Source organism: Phyllostomus discolor, chromosome 11 (genome assembly GCF_004126475.2).
Source record: "Phyllostomus discolor isolate MPI-MPIP mPhyDis1 chromosome 11, mPhyDis1.pri.v3, whole genome shotgun sequence".
NCBI lineage: Eukaryota > Metazoa > Chordata > Mammalia > Chiroptera > Phyllostomidae > Phyllostomus > Phyllostomus discolor.
In genome coordinates this window covers 60,554,108-60,571,395 of record NC_040913.2, presented here as the reverse complement: position 1 = coordinate 60,571,395, position 17,288 = coordinate 60,554,108, and the positions used below count along the sequence as shown (strand labels likewise).

Sequence of the window (17,288 nt, the reverse complement as noted above, 5' to 3'; positions counted from 1 at the left end):
TCTCTATTAGATATTTCCCATATTGATTTATTTTTCTCTTGCCATCTGATATGTCCTGCCATCACCTAAAACTAAAAATATTCAATATCATGCTTTTAACCACAAGCCAACAGCACTCCACCATTACTCTTACTCATGTACCACTAGCTTTTGAAATCTGAGTTGTCTTTGACAATTTTCTTTTCCTGTAATTAATCACCAGTCAAATTCAATGCTTTTAACTTCATCTTTGTGATAGTTTTCTCTTATTTTATTTTTTTCTAGCTTATTATCCCTTGCACAGACAACTGTTACAACTTCTCAATTAAAATTCAAATCTCTAAGTTGCATTCACCTTCATGGTTCACATTTTTTGCAAAATTAATCTAAATCATATATATAATAATGCTGTCACCATATTCAACAATCTATAGTAGCTTTTTAATATTCTAATGATAATCATTTTAATATAACATGCAGGCTCCATTAAAAATTTGCCTGAAAGTTTCTCTCTTAAGTCTTCACTTTCACCTAGTTCTTTATCTTGTACTTTATTCTTGATCTATACCTGAATTTTTGGAGATTTTAATAATAATAATAATAATAATAAACAATAATAACAATAACAATATAAGTGGGTGAATGCCTGGTATTCGTTATCTGGTTCACATTGTCATCCTCATAAATAGTGTTGTCCTGTCTAGCTTTTGTGAGCTCCCAATCAGATGACTTTGATCTTCAGCCATATGGCCGGTGGCTCACACTGTCATTTACAAGCACATTCCCTCATCCTAATCCTGTAGCCTTTTCGGGTGCACTCTCACACTCTCTGCCAAAGTGCATTATTTTCCTGAGAACACAGGAAACATTAGCTGCTTTTCAGGTGTCCTCTGGAATACCATTTCCTTGATACCATATTCAATACCCTCAGCATCCATGTGGTAATTTTTCAGAGAGTTTTGCAAAGCTGCTAGCTATCTCTGTTCATTTCCATGCAGGACATGGGTATGGTTGTTTTCTACTTTTACATCCCTGACCATATCTAAGTTCTGATACTGTTCCCCTTGACAAATTCCTGTCAATGAGGGAGCAGGAAGAGAACTTGACTCTAGGACTTAAAGACTGCTATCAGGATCCCATAATGGTACCTTCACAGCCTCTCTTCATCTCCCCAGCCTTGACTCCTATTTCATTGGGTTTTTATATCTTTATCTTTAGCATATTCTGTACACATAATGCTGTGAGTCCTTCCATAATCACAAGCCATACTTTTGAAAACTTTTTCTAAAATGGTGCTTGAACCAGTTTCTTGCTATATCATTTCTCCTCTGAACTAATAGCCTTGTAAGTTCCAAATCATTAGCTAAACTACGTTATAGGAGCAGAGAAGAGAGAAAATTAATATAGTAAATAAAAACCCAGATTAACAGTTCCAAATAACTTTCTTGAAAACAAGGATATTATATATATAGACCCAGATATGTAGATATAAAATTATAGTTTCTGTGGGCCTCAGATACCCTCGCATAGGCTTTATAGATTTGAGAAGTAGGTTGAAGTAATAAAAAATATAAAATATACCTTTTTATGTATAATGGAATATTTAACCAAGTTGGTTAAAGAATTATAAAACTGAGTTACTGAGTAGGATTTTTTTTGAATTCTGTATTTATTTGATAAATTAAGCAGCCACTAAAATATGTTTCAAACACTGCTGGGAATTCATCATTTAATTTCTTTCATTCACTTGTAAATGTTCACACCTATCAGTAGGTGATGAAATTTCTGTAGCTTAGGTACAAAAGGAAAGCTTTCACAGTACTATTTTTCTCAGTGCCAGATATTGAAGTCTTAAGTGGCTAATTCTAAGGATATTGAACATTGCTTACTGCTTTATAAATACTTTATATAACATCAAAAAATTGACATTTATTAGCTCCCTAGCTCTTTTTCTTTATGATTGTGAACAAAGTAGCCCAAGAAAGGAAGAAACGGATTGCATTTGAATTCTAAAAATGCTACAAATAATTAACTAAAAAGAAAAATGGTCAACAGAAGGAAGAATGAGAGAAATAAAATAATGAAATCAAACTTCGATGGAGTGAGAGGTATAAAGTGCATTCAGAAGAGATTCACATTTCCTCCTATATTGGTTATTTTATCTTCTAAGTCTAAAAATTCCATTTTAAAATTAGCTAAGAAGAAAAAGAGATTTGTGATGCAATCTTGGAGGACATTATAGTTTATTAAAAATATATTTAATTCCATAATGGTAAGCATTAGGAATAAATAAAAATTTCTATAAAAATAAGTGACATGATAAAGATTTTTTTATTCTATTGTATTCTTTGGTTAGATAATTACTGAACATTTGGTATGATTCTGACTCATTGATAAATTCTGAACCAATATTCAAATTATTGATAGTGTAAAAAGCATAGAATCAAACTACTAAGCCCTTCAGATCTTCTGTTTTATCACTTGTGAAAATGGATGGTGACAGGGACAATAAAAAAAGTCTCGCTCATAAACTTGCTAGATGAAACACCAAATGAATGCATATGGAAGTGCTTTGTGAACCTCTAATCAAGGTAAAATAGAATGCATTTCACATTTTAATATAAAATTTCTTTCCCTTCTATTTTAAATTTTGCAAAGATTGAAAATAGAGTGAGAGGGACATATGTAGCATATGTTACTGTGAATTACTGTTTGACTCAGGTTTTATCATTTCCACCTACAATGTTCATTTAAGTCATTTGCTTTATTTCTGAAATCTCTCATGCTATATGATATCTATCTACATTGAGTTGAATTGCACTTAGTAAATTATTTCTCTGTACAAATCTGAAAGAGCTTGGTATCAAGTGAAGCAGGTATTACTGTAAGGCATTGTGACTCAAAAGAGAAAGCTGCTCATTATGTCAATTACATTTATGGGAAGCAGAGAAACCCAGTTTCCCATCCCTCTTGTGAATTCTTTCAGCAAATTAAATTATGGATGTGGAGACTTGTTTAATTAATGGAGTGCATTGCAACTTAGAATTGTAGCGTCTGTGCACAGATAAATCATCATTTCACAGTCTCAGAGATGTTGTCTACTTGGCCTTTTATCATACATGGCTATTTATAGCTCTCAGTCTTTGAGAGAAGAGAATCTCGCTATAGGTATGTTTATGTAAAACATCAACAATATCTGAGTGTAGTAGTAAGCAGTGTGCTTATATGTTCAATAAATATGTTTGAAATTTAAAAAAGTACATAAAGTTTACAGAGCCAACTCATTAATTATTACTATTATTATTTTATCTTATTATTATTTTTCTAGTATTTTTGACCAATGAATAACTGTGATTATTTTATATGTCAGTGAAACTGGAATATCTTGTAGCTTTTCATCAGCTGTGTTGCATGATTGAAGCTGACTGGCTTAACAAAAATAAAATGAACAACTCTGACATATTTCTGTTTATAAGTATACATAAATTGAATTTAGCAAATGTTTATTGAGTAAAGGTTTTATGCAAAGAATTTTCTTAGGCATCTTGGTTTATTAAGCTGAGAAGATTAAATTTGGCAACTCACTCTTAACCAAGAGAGACTAAACATAAACTCCTATAAATCTACATTATTAGTACCTTAACAGATATTTTTGAAATGGGACATGGGAAGTACCAATTCAAAAGTAATTATTTGTATCAGAGGAAGTGGTGGACTAGTGGAGACAAGGGCCAGGCAAAACTATATAGTACAAATGATATTCCAGGTAAGAGAACAATTTAAGACATTAAAGTATAAAGAAATGAATTTCCTTTCTGATAAAATGAGCAGTCTAGTTTTGGCTGTGATTATAAATGGAATGACAATGGGACATTGGAATACTATGGAGATTATGCATAAGAATTCAAATATTGTGCCACAAATATTCATGAAGTTCTTTTAACAAAATCCTACCTGTTTTTATAAAGTAAGTTATCTCATCTAAATGGAGAGTATTGAAGGAATGAGAGAAAGGATATCCCTGGCAGGAGAGAGGACAAGTACAGGATTTATTTGAAGAGTCTTGGCAAGCGATGAAGAAAGCCTGGATAGTGGTAGTGGATGAAGAAAAGGCAGAGCAGTAGTGCACACCTGCTGTCCATTGCTGGCATCCTTCTTCTGTCCTTGGTATCAGACCATGTTTTTTGACAGCTAACACTTCCTCCAGGGTTGGCTATGTGGTTTGGGAGATGAGTGCATAGAGAACACAAGAGTGGAGTGATCACAATTCCCAAGGAAAAGTTTGAGGAAGGGGATTTGAAGGTGATTTTAGGAACCATGTGTTAAGGAAACAAAAACAAACCAGAATTTCTTCCAAATAAAGTTTTTGTATTAGTTGTCCTTTGAAGGATATATAAATAGGATTTTGACATTAATAGATGTGGGTAGAGGAAGCTGAAGGGAATTTTTCAGTCCTAAATTTGTTTGCTAATGACAGGACTCCATTCTGAAAATCTCCTGATTGGCTTTTAGTAAGTCACATTCTTGCTGAGCCTAATTTTTATCAAATAATATAGACAGGGGAAACCACTTCAGACACTAGTATTATAAATATATGTGTAATTTATGAAAACATTACTTGAATGTACCCAATTAGTAGTCAGCAGCTGTTCACTATAGGATGCCTCTACTTCTGTCAGAGTTAGAGACTCTGAAAGTTTTGTTTTGTTTTTATTTCATAGAAAAAAACAATTAAATATCCTACTTTGATACTGATAAACCCAGTCTAAAAATTAATCCTAATAACAAGTATACATTTTCTATAAAGACACTCCTTAAAGGCTAGTATTACAGGAAAACATTAGAAGAAATCCCTGAATGGCAACAATAAATGGAGTAAATGAATTATGATATACCAATATAATAAAATTTATGCAAGTCAATAGAAATAATGTAAAAAAAACTGTGAAGATATGAAAAATTTTTCTTATATTTTTCTGTATTCTCAAGTTAGTCAGCTCTATGTGTGTATATGCATGTGTCTATAAACATCACAGGCATGTATATTTTCTAATTATTCTGTAATGAACACATCAAAACTTAATAATAATAATATAAATTACATTTTGTGAATCTGTTTTTTTAAAATATTTTATTTATTTATTTTTTTAGAGCGGGAAGGGAGGGAGAAAGAGAGAGAGAGAAACATCAATGTGCGGTTGCTGCTGGCCATGGCCTGCAACCCAGGCATGTGCCCTGACTGGGAATCGAACCTGCGATGCTTTAGTTCGCAGCCCATGCTCAATCCACTGAGCTATGCCAGCCAGGGCTTTGTGAATCTGTTTTAAACAAAAGAGTGAAAGTTTAGTCAATAGTGCTATGTCTTCTGACTGTGAAATAGCAGCAGTTAAGAGACTGCATTCCTTGACACTCTGCAGTACAATAGAAAAAAACTGGTATGTGTTTAATGAACACTTTTCAGTTATTTGGCACTTGGGTCTCTGTACATGCAGTGGTAAGCAGGGACTTCTTAGAATTTATTCCACCAGAGCTGGCAGCATCCATGGTCTGAGACAGCAGTAGTAGTGGTCCAGGCTTTGCAGTGACTGCACACTACTTAAGTGATTCCTGTGCATGACTTTAATTTTTGTTATAGCTAACTATTTTTCTAGACCTGGGCCCTCGAATCTGGTTTTCCATTCTTACTGTTGATTCTCTGAGCTATCTATATGCCTGTCATTATTTTCTTTCTGTTTTTGTTACCAACATTCATTTCTTTTGTTCCAAACAGTAGCTCTTATTGACAAAGAGTTAGCTCTGTGAAAAAGAATGTCAGACTGTGTGCTTTGATTTCTTGGGGATAACTAGGGATAAAAGTTCAGAAATTTGACAGAATAAGAAACTGCATAGAAATTTTTTGTGATACATTTCATAGACTATAAATGAATAATAGTTAGATTTCTGAAAATTTCAAGTTACAGAGTAACCTTTATTACCATTTTGGATCTGACTATGCCCAGGGAATTATCGGCTCTGAGGAAACAGTGCTGCAATCCTAGACAATAAAATATCTTATACAACAAAATATAGATGCAGAATTAGAGTTAAACTGCATGCCATCTGAAATTACTTGTGTGCATTTTAAAAGAACTATCCTTTGCTTAAATTTATTTCCCAGGAATTAACTACCTTCTCACCTTTTATGATTTAGCATCTTTTTTTTATATTTCTTTGGAAATTATAACATTTTAGAATCAAAATTACTTCATGTGGACACCAGGATCAAGCCAATTATTAACTTTTTAATTCAATGTACAAATAAGCATTCATAAAAATAGCATTGCTGTTTGGTTAGTTGCACTGATATCTGGGAAAATATAGAATGTTTTTACATCTTGGTCACTAGTATAACTCAAATAAAAATCTGGATTAGTCTTTGCCTATCGTCTTCTTCCTGTTGCCTATTAATTGTTAAAAATTACTGAATAAAAAACTTTGGTATGATTCATTACTAATAATACTTTTCATAAAAATAATTATCTCACTATTTCACTTTGTGTTTACTTTTTAATTAAAATGTTGACTATCCCCATTTGGCAGGCAGAATAGTTTTACTCAAAAGATGGATTTTCTTCAAGTTCAACAGATTTTTCTGAGAAAGAAAACAGTGAGGTGGAGTTTATGATAAAAATTATAATAAAACATAAATATAATTTTCTGAAGACAATGATTAAATTAGTTCCTCTCAGTTGTTTAGATTCAGTCATAGATGTGTATGGTAAAAATACTTAAAAATTAAAATCACTATTTTCTTTTTTTAAACAATCTTTTTTTAAGATTTTTATTTATTTATTTTTAGAGAGGGAAGGGAGGGAGAAAGAGAGAGAGGGAGAGAAACATCAATTTGCAGTTGCTGCTGGCCATGGCCTGCAACCCAGGCATGTGCCCTGACTGGGAATCAAACCTGTGATGCTTTGGTTCGCAGCTCTCGCTCAATCCACTGAGCTATGCCAGCCAGGGCAAAATCATTATTTTCTTAATGAAAAGCCATTTCCTGAAAACTGAAAGCTAAATAGGAAGAAAAATTTTGAGTAATCTTAGTTTTCCCTCTCTAACTGGGGCCTCCACATGAGGCAGTATGGATGCTGGTTTCAAATCACACTAAATACTCTGTTAATAAAGTGATGAAATCACAATTGCATTGTTCAGCTATCTTACAGTTCTGCAAAGGGGTTAGAGCTTCAGAAGTGGAGATGAAAGGAAAAGTTCCATCTCTAAACTTGCTTAAATATTGTAGTTTTATAAAAGATTTTATTTGTTTTCTCTTTTTTAAATAAAATTTGAACATTGCTGCCTTAAGAGCTGGTAAAAAATAATTAAGAGAAAAAACTAGATTTAATTAAATTTTACCTTAGAGAAGTGAAATTTGTTATGTCATATGTAGAAAGTGCTATGACCTAAAAACAATCTTTAGAGTGTGATTAGGGTCTTAAGGCAATAAAGCCGAACCACAAAACAAGGTTTCTGAAGGATAGTGTTTCAGGCAAATATAGCATTTAGCTTGTTCAATTCACTCTAAATTAGAGCTCGTTACTCTTCATGAGATATTTGATTGCTCTCAAATGCTCAGTAAATGTACCATGAGAGGAGCAGTGTTTTTACGTGTGATCAGCAACCAAAGCTTCCTTGGAAATTACTGAGAGACTTCACTGATCTATGGGGACTAGAGAAGTGTCAGGAGAGGAGAGCACTCAGAAGCTGCGGACCTTGAAAGTGCTCAGAATAAGGGCAGGAGAAGTAAATAATCAGAAGCAAACAAACAAACACGAATTAATGCTAGTACTCCTCACACTTTGAAAGCTGATAGGAGACATCATTCATATTCCTTTTTTCCTATTTCCTTCTTTGTGTTTACTAAAACAGAGCACAGACCTCCTCCATCCCAGGAATATGAACAAGCAACTACAAATACACTTTATTTTCCAAATTGCTTTGGCCAAATAACTTTGTGGTAGATCACTTTATGTTGCCACACTGCAACAAAAGTGCATGAAATATATGCAAAACTGTGTTATGTAGAAGAGGCAGTAGATTGCTAAATGCTGATATTCATACCAGATTTAGATCAAGATGTCAGTTCAAAGACATCAGTTTTGGCCACAGCATATGCAATTCTGATGTGTTATAATGAAAACAGCTTATCCTCTGATTTCTCAGTCCCAAGCTGGGATCTAACATTAGGTTGGCATTAACCCATCCCTGTGGTTTTTAGCATCTAGGTATTGGTTATTAAAAAAAGAAAGAAAAGAAACCTAGGAACTGTCAAAAGCTATAGGCTCACAATCACATATAACTGACCAAGTTTGGCTGCAGATAAACACTGTCTTCACACCAGCATCAAATGCTGCCCAAACTGGTAGTACAGATCTCTCTCAGAGGAACCTTGGGCTTAGTCTCTTATTTGACCTAAAGAATGTGGATGCTTACTCATTTCTTTGCCTGAGAAACTAATTCTAGGTTTCCTTCTGGTCTTGAATTCTCTGATCTTCCATTGAAGTCTACCCCAGCACCACTGAATTTTGCCTCCAAGTTTTCATGATATTTTGTTTCCTTTCTGAATCTACATATTCACTTAATTCTTTACAATTCCATCACTTAGCTATTCAAAGCCCCATCACTTCAGCAGTGATCATATGGCTTTTCCTTTGGACACATGTGCATTATATTAGTATCTCAAAGGAATCCGTTTCAATACCTCTCTTAACTAAGGCCCATGATGACTGTTTTGTGTGTGTGTTTGTGTGTGTGTGTTACTTTGGGGCTATACTATTTTACCTTGTTATCCATTCAGGAAAAAAATTTCTTTTTGTTCATAACAGTTTTTTTTGTTGTTATTGCTCAATTTATGAACCTGTAGCTCAGGGCTGCAGGGAAATTTCTGCATGAGCCTATTTGATTAGTGATACAGACTCTGTATCTTATTTTCTCAGTTTCACTGTTTAGCCACTATTTCCCAATATTATATGACCTTGGAACTGCTGTTTTCCATGAAGATCACCCTTAAAGTCTGAGACCAGTTATAGAATCAAAACAGGGAAGGTGAAACAGCTCAGCCATGGTCAGGAATCTTTTTATACCTGTTGTCTTCACAAAATCATGAACAAGGCTATTTACAAAGCTGATGTGTATGTCACTATCCGTTTGGTTTCATCTATTAATAAATTAAACATGTCACATATATTTATTAAAACAGCTTGAATTTTCTCTGCCCTGGCACACAATGTACAATCAAACACATTTTTTTAGTATATGCAATGGGCAAATAAGCATTAGCAAATTTAAAATAATAGAATATCATAATATTAAATATAATATAAATATTTATGAAATAGTGGAGAAGAAAAATTGCAACCAAATTCAAGGGACAAGGAAACCTTGGAAACTGAAGAATTCAAGAAAAACTTTATGGAAAAGTGAACAACAAAGCTAAAGCTTTTTTGTAAATTCTCTTAGTTTCTTATAATTTGGTAGAGAAGTTTCTATGATAGCTATAAATCTTTATTTTGTATTTTTCTAGAGTTTACATTAATCTGCTTGCACAGCTTCATTAATGTTATCCCAAGGCAGCTAGCTGTTTTTTGTAATTCAATGACATCCAACTTTAAAAAGCCCTTGAAAAATGGAGGGATATCATGGGAAAGTTGACCCTGAGAGTCTCTCCCTTGAGAAATTTCTATTGATCTTACAGAAGCCTTGGATCTTTAATAACAGAGCATATGAGAATTAGCTAGGGACTTGTTTACATTGAGGTCCACATCACCACTACACATATTCTGATTTATTATGTCTTTAGTGGGGCCTTGACATCAGCACCTTTAACAAGCATCCTAGGTGACTCTGATGCTGAGAGTCCATGGGCTGCTTGGAAAAAAATTATCTTAGTATACAGTCCAAGTTCTAACTCCTAAATTCATCCATCGTTTTTAGTGTACTTTATTAATATCCTAGACATTCATGTTTAGTAAGTAATCTTTTTGTTATTATTATCCTTAACTGTGCATGTCCACTCTACTTAGGAGAGTTCTCCCATTTCCTTTAAATAGAGGAATTGATTTACATTCTTTAAGGAATATCCCATTGACATAGGTGGCAGAGAATTTGGAAAGTGCTCTGAAAAAAAACAAAATGAGGATTTTCGCTTTAAATACATTGAACAAATAATGGGTTAAATGAAGTGAAACTGGCTCTGTAGCTATGGGTAGCTTCTGAATATGAATAAAACATGCTTATAGGTCATTAAGAATCTACAGTAGGCAGTTATTATACACGAGTCATTTACATGTGTGGTTGGTCACAGGTATGTGTGTGTGTATATATATAATATATGTATATATATATATAAAGTTAAGTTTGGAAAATGCTGCAAATAGAATGAAGATATGAAGGTGAAGGAGCTGAGACAGGGAAGGTGCATTTCATACCTTTCTTTTTCCTCATTGAATGCTACATTTCTTTACCTTAAAAATTCATATTCCCAGTCAGGGTACATGTCTGGGTTGCAGGCCATGACCCCCAGCAACCGCACATTGATGTTTCTCTCTCTCTCTCTCTTTCTCCCTCCCTTCCCTCTCTAAAAATGAATAAATAAAAAATCTTCAAAAAAATTCATCAGCACTATTGTGACAAGGCTTCTATGGGCTCTGCTAGAACATCGCAGGTGGCAGAGAATAAATGTAAAGGACAAGAGAATAAATATTTTAGACTTCAAAAAAAGCCATAAGAAAAGGTAAATGAGTGGGTATGATTGTATACCAATAAAACTTTATTTACAAAAACAGACCACAGTTTACATATGGTCTGGAGTTTGTGCTTTGCTGACCCCTGGTTGAGAGTTAGCCAACATTCTAAGAAAACTGTTGTGTTTCTTTTTCATTTTTTCTCCAAAGTGTATATTTCCTCCTTATAAAAATGAAATTAGGGAATAAGTTCACTTTATCCTCAAATATTATTACAAACATGTTTGAAAACAATTCAGCTATAAAACAATTCATTTCCCCAAAATTGGTTGAACATCTACTATGCTCTGAGCACACTGATATTTTCTTTTATTTGATTCTAGTTAATATTTCTAATTGTAAGAACTTTAGCATACTTCAACATCTTGAACCTCAGTTTGGGATGATGATAGATACGTTAAGGAGAGGTTTGAATTAGAATTTCAGCAACTGTTATACTTCAGTTTGTAGTTCTCAGGTCTTTGTAGCTTTAACACATGAAACAGATTATATTTAAACTAAGTGGAGAGCTTTACACTCATCAATGGTTTCATTGTTTAGCTTCAGCCAAATATTTTGAGAATTTTCCCCAACTACCTACATGTACTGTGTCACTCAGATTTTAAGAGGAAACTAGTTCATACTTCCTAATATCCTTTATAACACTGTATATATAGATTAGCCCTTAGTAGGTCATCAATAAGTATTTGCTGAATGCATTAGAAATCTAATGGGATAATTTTAAATTTACTGTCTTTTAAGCAAATGTGATTGATAGGCTGCTTTAATAAGTGTAACACTTGTTCTCATTTTTAAAGTGATGTATTTATTCCCATACTTATTTTTATATAATTCATTTTACAAAAGATATAGGGAGAAAGAAAGTCTACGAAATGCTCTCTTGGCAGATCAAGATAGGAATAATTTATATATGGTTGCTTTAATTGAATATCTATTAAAGCATATATAAAACTACTTGCTATCATTAACTACTCAGAGAGAAATGTGAATTTGCAGTAGGTAAAAATTGGGCATATTAAGGTTAAAAATAATGATACAGAAGCTATAGGAAAATTGGTTCCATTTCAGTGCAAAAAATTTCTGTGTCACCTTCTTAAAATCCTTGTAATGGATGTATCCTTGGTATGATAAAGATTGAATTTTGTTTCTGTAGAGCTGATCACTTAACCAAGCAATTTTCTGATAATAAAGTGAAATATATTTTAACCTTAATGAAGGTGAGGGTCAAATGTTATATTTTCCTTGAGGGAGATGCATATAGTTTAAAATGGATTTTTAAGGGGGAAATGTATGAAAGAAAAATGTTATCCTTGTTATAGAAAAATACATAGATTGATGATCGCAGTCTATTGTAAGATCATAGTCATAAACACTTCTGTCCTCAGTTTTTCTCATTATTTTTCTCTTATGAGATAAATGTCAAGTCAGCCTTTCACAAATCTCACCTGAGGTTAGGTTTAAGCAGGATTTATTCTTTGTAAAGTGAACATTTCTGATGGGTTTAAAAAAGCCTCAATTTCCTTTTTAGATTGCCACCAGTAATTTGGCAGAAATAACACATTCTTCTTCTAATTATATCTATATCTCTTTATTTCCTAAATGGTCTTTATTGTACTTCCTTCTCAGGAGGATTTTTTCCCTTAAAATTATTCAAACAATGGGTCAAAATATAGGAACAATTAAAAAGCCACACTCAGTATAATTTCCTATAATAATGCTTCACTTTTCACAAGTTCTTTATTGCATTTTCCAGAGAATCAACATAGTGAAGCATTTTCCTGTGGCTTCTTCTTTACTGTCTTACTTTAGAATTAAGGGTGATTATACCATTGTACACAATATATCGAAAATGTTCAATGTGGGTGTGTTTTTAAACCAATTTTAAAATAAAATTTATAAAACTCTAAAATGTGCACATTCTCAAAACTGGATGTGTATTGGAGTGTCTACTAGTACGAGAATTTCCCCACTTGAGGGCACTGAGGAGTACATGCTCTAATGAACTTTTTAAAAATAACTTTTATTTTATTTTTATTTATTTTTAGAGAAAAAAAGGAGGATGAAAGAGAGGGAGATAAACATTGTTTGGTTTCTTCTTGCATGCCCCCAACTATGGACCTGGCCCACAACCCAGGCATGTACCTTCACTGGGAATCAAACTGGAGACCTTTCAGTTCACAAGCCCCCACTCAATCTACTGAGCCCCACTGCCAAAGTGACTTTTGTATGAATATATTCAGTACAAACTTCAGAGGGCAATTGGCCAATTCATCAAATGTTAAGGTGTGCATACCTTTATAACCTGCAATTCTACCTCTAGGAATTTATCATACTGAAAAATAGAAACAAGTGGCAAAGATATGTGTTTAAGGATGGTCATTAAAGCAATTTAATAGCAAAAATTGGAAACTGCCTAACTCTCCTTCAAAGGCAGAAAGGTTAAATAAATGATGGTGTTTCCAAACAATGGCCAGTAGGCAGGTTCTAAAAAAGTCAAGGGAAAATATGAAAAGGTAGCCCCAATGGAACATTAAATGAAAAAATTAACTTAATAAAAATAATGGATTGGTTGCAAATTCAAAATGTTTCAGAGGCTAACCAGGTAACATCTGGCTAGGTGTGACCTATGACAGCTGACCCTCGGCGCATGAGAGAGGAAAGAGCTGTGTGAACAAAACACAGGATCCTCCCAGCCCCTTTTGATCGTTGTAATGCAGGGGCCAACCAGTATCTCATTCTTCAGATATTAAGATTTTTTTTAAGAGACAGAAAACTAGATTTAGGTGCGATTGTATACATTTTTGTGTGTATAATGTTTTTATTTCATTTAAATGCTTTGAAAATACAGAGTTAGCCAAGCAAAACAAGTGTGTAGGCAAATCTTGGCCCAGCCACAATGTTACTCCTCTTGTCTAGACACTGAAAAATTTAGGCAGCTATGCATAGAATCGTGACAATAATAAATTCTGCAAAGTACATTTGGAAATAGGTTAATAGAATAGCATTGTACTTCATACATTTCTGTATGTTTGATCTTGTTTCATCATATGTACACTATATATTTCCAGTGCTCATGCGAGGGAAAAATTTTATCCATTGAGTTTCATAGTATAAGAATAAAATAATTTTGAGTACATACACTATCCTTATCTCTGTGTCTGTGACTTGGACAATTTATTCAATAGTACACATTTTTAGAACTCTATTTCTTCATCTGTAAAGAGATTGAAAATGTTGGTAAGATTTATGTAAGATAATATTTACAAGTCTCCAAATGTAGTCCTTGCTTTGTTCATGTTCATTTCTTCCCCAGTCATAGGAACACCCTAAAATGTAGCCACTTATGACAAGGAGTCTCCACACAATGGAGACAGCATAGACACCTATAAAAGAGCTAATCTAACCTTACAGAAATTTACAGCTCTTCTCAGAGTTGTAAATTGGCAGAACCAGTCAATTCCCAAATGCCAAGTATATTCACACAATCTCTAGACTTCCTTGTTTTCCTGACTCAATTAACCTAATCCAAAGTAAGAAAGAAGAGCACTAGGCAACCAATCAGCTGAAAAAGTCAATAACTTTCATATTTATTACATAAAAATCCCTAGTCTGTGGTCTTTTTGCTATGACATGAAACATGGCTGTTGAGAATGGGGCTTTGAGGGAACGTAACACAGCAAAAGTAAACTTCTACAAGGGAGTAAGATCTAGAAATGATACACTGGCTCCAAAGGGCAAGCCGTGCCATGAGCAAGGAAATTTGGAGGGCCACAAGCAGGTTCCTTGCAGAAAGCTTACCTGGAAGACTAAGTAAGAAGCTTCTTAAAGGGACTTAGAGGAAAATTTCACTGTTTCACAACTTTTATGAAAATATGGTAAGGGGTGAATGAATAGCTAATACATTTTGTGTGGAAAGATACAGATCATGTAATCCAGGTAAACTGACATACCCTATAATGTAATATATACAATAATTTAACATCGCATGGTTAGAATTTCACTGGCTGATTTTAAAATACCTGGTTGATTAATTGCATTTGATCATTTTGTTCATTCTTGCTTTTGAGCCTGAGTGTGTGTGTATGTGTGTTCGTGTGCCTGTAGTTGGTTCTTCCTCTCTCTAAATCTGTCCTGGTTTCTTACAAAGATCAATATATTTGTTGTTTTTATTTTCTAGGAATTGGATATTGTTGATGTTCCAGGCAGTAACATTCACAGAAAGACTTTTGTATGTTAAAGCAGGATTAAGAAAGTGGTGGTAGAGTTCTCTTATTTTTACTTATGAATTAGATCCTTAACCTACCTCTCACTGAGTTTGTGGTCTAAGGACATAGGGGCCTTAACTGCTCTGACATCCAGTGTCCTGATTTGATAACTTGGTGTAATAATTCCCTCCTTGTAAGATTATTGCAAGTATTAAAAATACACATAAAATGTCTCAGGTACATAGTAGTTGCTCAACATAAAGTGGGTGTTGTTATGATTGTTGCTATATTATCATAAGACTAGTTTAAAGGCACTCAATTTTCTTATAAGAATGTTATTTAAAACACTATATTAATGTATTTTAAAATGCCAGCTGCTAATGCTAAATATTTAGGATCTGGTAAAGCTACTACTATACAGACACACACACACACACACAATGACAGAGGTTCATTGGGTTCAGACACTAGTATAAAGGAGTCCAAAGAAACTGAAGTTTATAATGAGGAAAAAGAGATATAAGAAATATCTGTGAATTCTTTACATCATCTTAAAGGACAAAAACGATAACTATCATATAGTAAGCATTTTGCACCAGGCATAACTCTAACTGCTTTGTGACATCATGCAAACATCCTAGAAGTCCTATGATCGGAGTAAGGGTGGAGAATATAGGGTAGTGTAAAACTAAGGGCTAATTTGTATTAGTTGGAAAATTTCAAATGCATACAACAAAAAGCCAAACCTAAATAATAAAGGACTTTGTAAAAGTCTAACAAAAAATCAGAATTAAGGTAACCCTCAGGGCTGATATATTTAGATCAATGATGCATTGCTTAAGAGTCAACTTCTTTGTTTCCCATTGCATTTAGAGTCAAGATAAAGTTCCTTGGAATTGCATCATGCCCACTAGGACTCATTTTACATGTCTCTTCAGTCTTCCCTTTTGCTTCTTCTCTTTTTACTCTCCCATCAAACTCTAACACACAAACTACTAGAACAGATGTGCCCTCACCCCTCTCTGACTAACTCATTACTGTACCTTTTAAAGATTTAACCCAGTCATAACATCCTTTGGGAAGCTGTGGTTGTAAATATCACTGTTATTCAGTATCCAGTTCTTCTTTCAGAGAAGAACTTTTCTTGATTTTGGTGTTGAATTCAGGGACCGCCAGACCATATGACTTACTGTGAGCAAGAACATGTGAGTGGGAGTGATGTATGTCACTTCCCAGAACAAGCTTAAAGAACCACTGTGTTTTCGAGATGCTGTTGTGTTTCTTGCTTTATGTGCCAAGATTACTAGCAGGGCTTCTGATAGTGGCTGCTTTATGAACTCCTGCTCCCTGAGTCCTAAAGTAACTCTGTTACATGCCCATGTGGAACAGAAAGCCTCCAGGCACCACTGATGGACATTAGTATAAGCATAAATGAAGGCTTTAAACCTCTGTTGTTTGAGGTTTATTTGTTACTTCAGTATAACCTAATTCACATTGACTGATACAAAAGTGTTTCAAGACTTTCCTCATTTAGGTTTGGTTTCATATTGAGTATCAAATTTTACCATCATTTTAAACCATTCAGCAAATCTTTTCTGTAAGGGGCTAGATAGTAAATATTTTAGGCTTTTTGGGCCTTCCAGTTTCTGAAACAAACTACGGTCATCCCTCACTATATCATGGTTCACTTATTGCAGCTTCACTATATCTTGGGTTTCTTAAAAAAATATATATCTGATTCTGTATCACAGAGTTTTCGCTATATCATGGGATTTTGCAGTATATAGGTATTTACATAATATTTATGATTTTAAATTATTTTTGCCTAAATCTTTTAAAATAATATAAAATATAAAAATATTAATTCAAACATATTAAAATATTAATATAAATAAAATACAGTATGTATTTCATCAGTGGATAAATACCGTATGGTACATAATGGAAATGCAGTACACCATTACCACTTGTGCAAGTTTGCCAACATGAGATTGTACATGGCACACTATTGGCTGATGGAATGGAAGGTGACCAACCACAGTACTGTGTTCTGTATCCTGGGCGCTGATTGGCTCAGTGACCATAGCATTGGTCTGTTTGCTCACCCCCACTGTGCTCAAATGTTCACTGTCTCTCTTTCTCCACTTCACATTGACTTCTGATTGCTGCACGTAGTGTTGTTCTGCAGTTTTGCGTTTTGTGAAATTTTCGTAAAAGTTTGAATTTATTTCAAGCCCTACGATGCTACCCAAACATTCTGCACCTTATAAGGCTTCTGGCAGTGAACCCAAGCACCAGAGGAATATGCTTACCATCAAAGAAAAGGTGG

At 33.9% G+C, this 17,288-nt stretch overlaps 1 long non-coding RNA gene across 1 annotated transcript; it reads right to left on the bottom strand.

Annotated features, from left to right (window-relative positions):
- Positions 1 to 533: 533 nt before the first annotated feature.
- Positions 534 to 16,766, bottom strand: LOC118497264. The gene is made up of 3 exons (XR_004899786.1): positions 16,620 to 16,766; positions 847 to 851; positions 534 to 547 (listed from the first exon to the last, which is right to left on the bottom strand). It is a non-coding gene; the product is annotated as an uncharacterized LOC118497264 (long non-coding RNA).
- Positions 16,767 to 17,288: the final 522 nt, after the last annotated feature.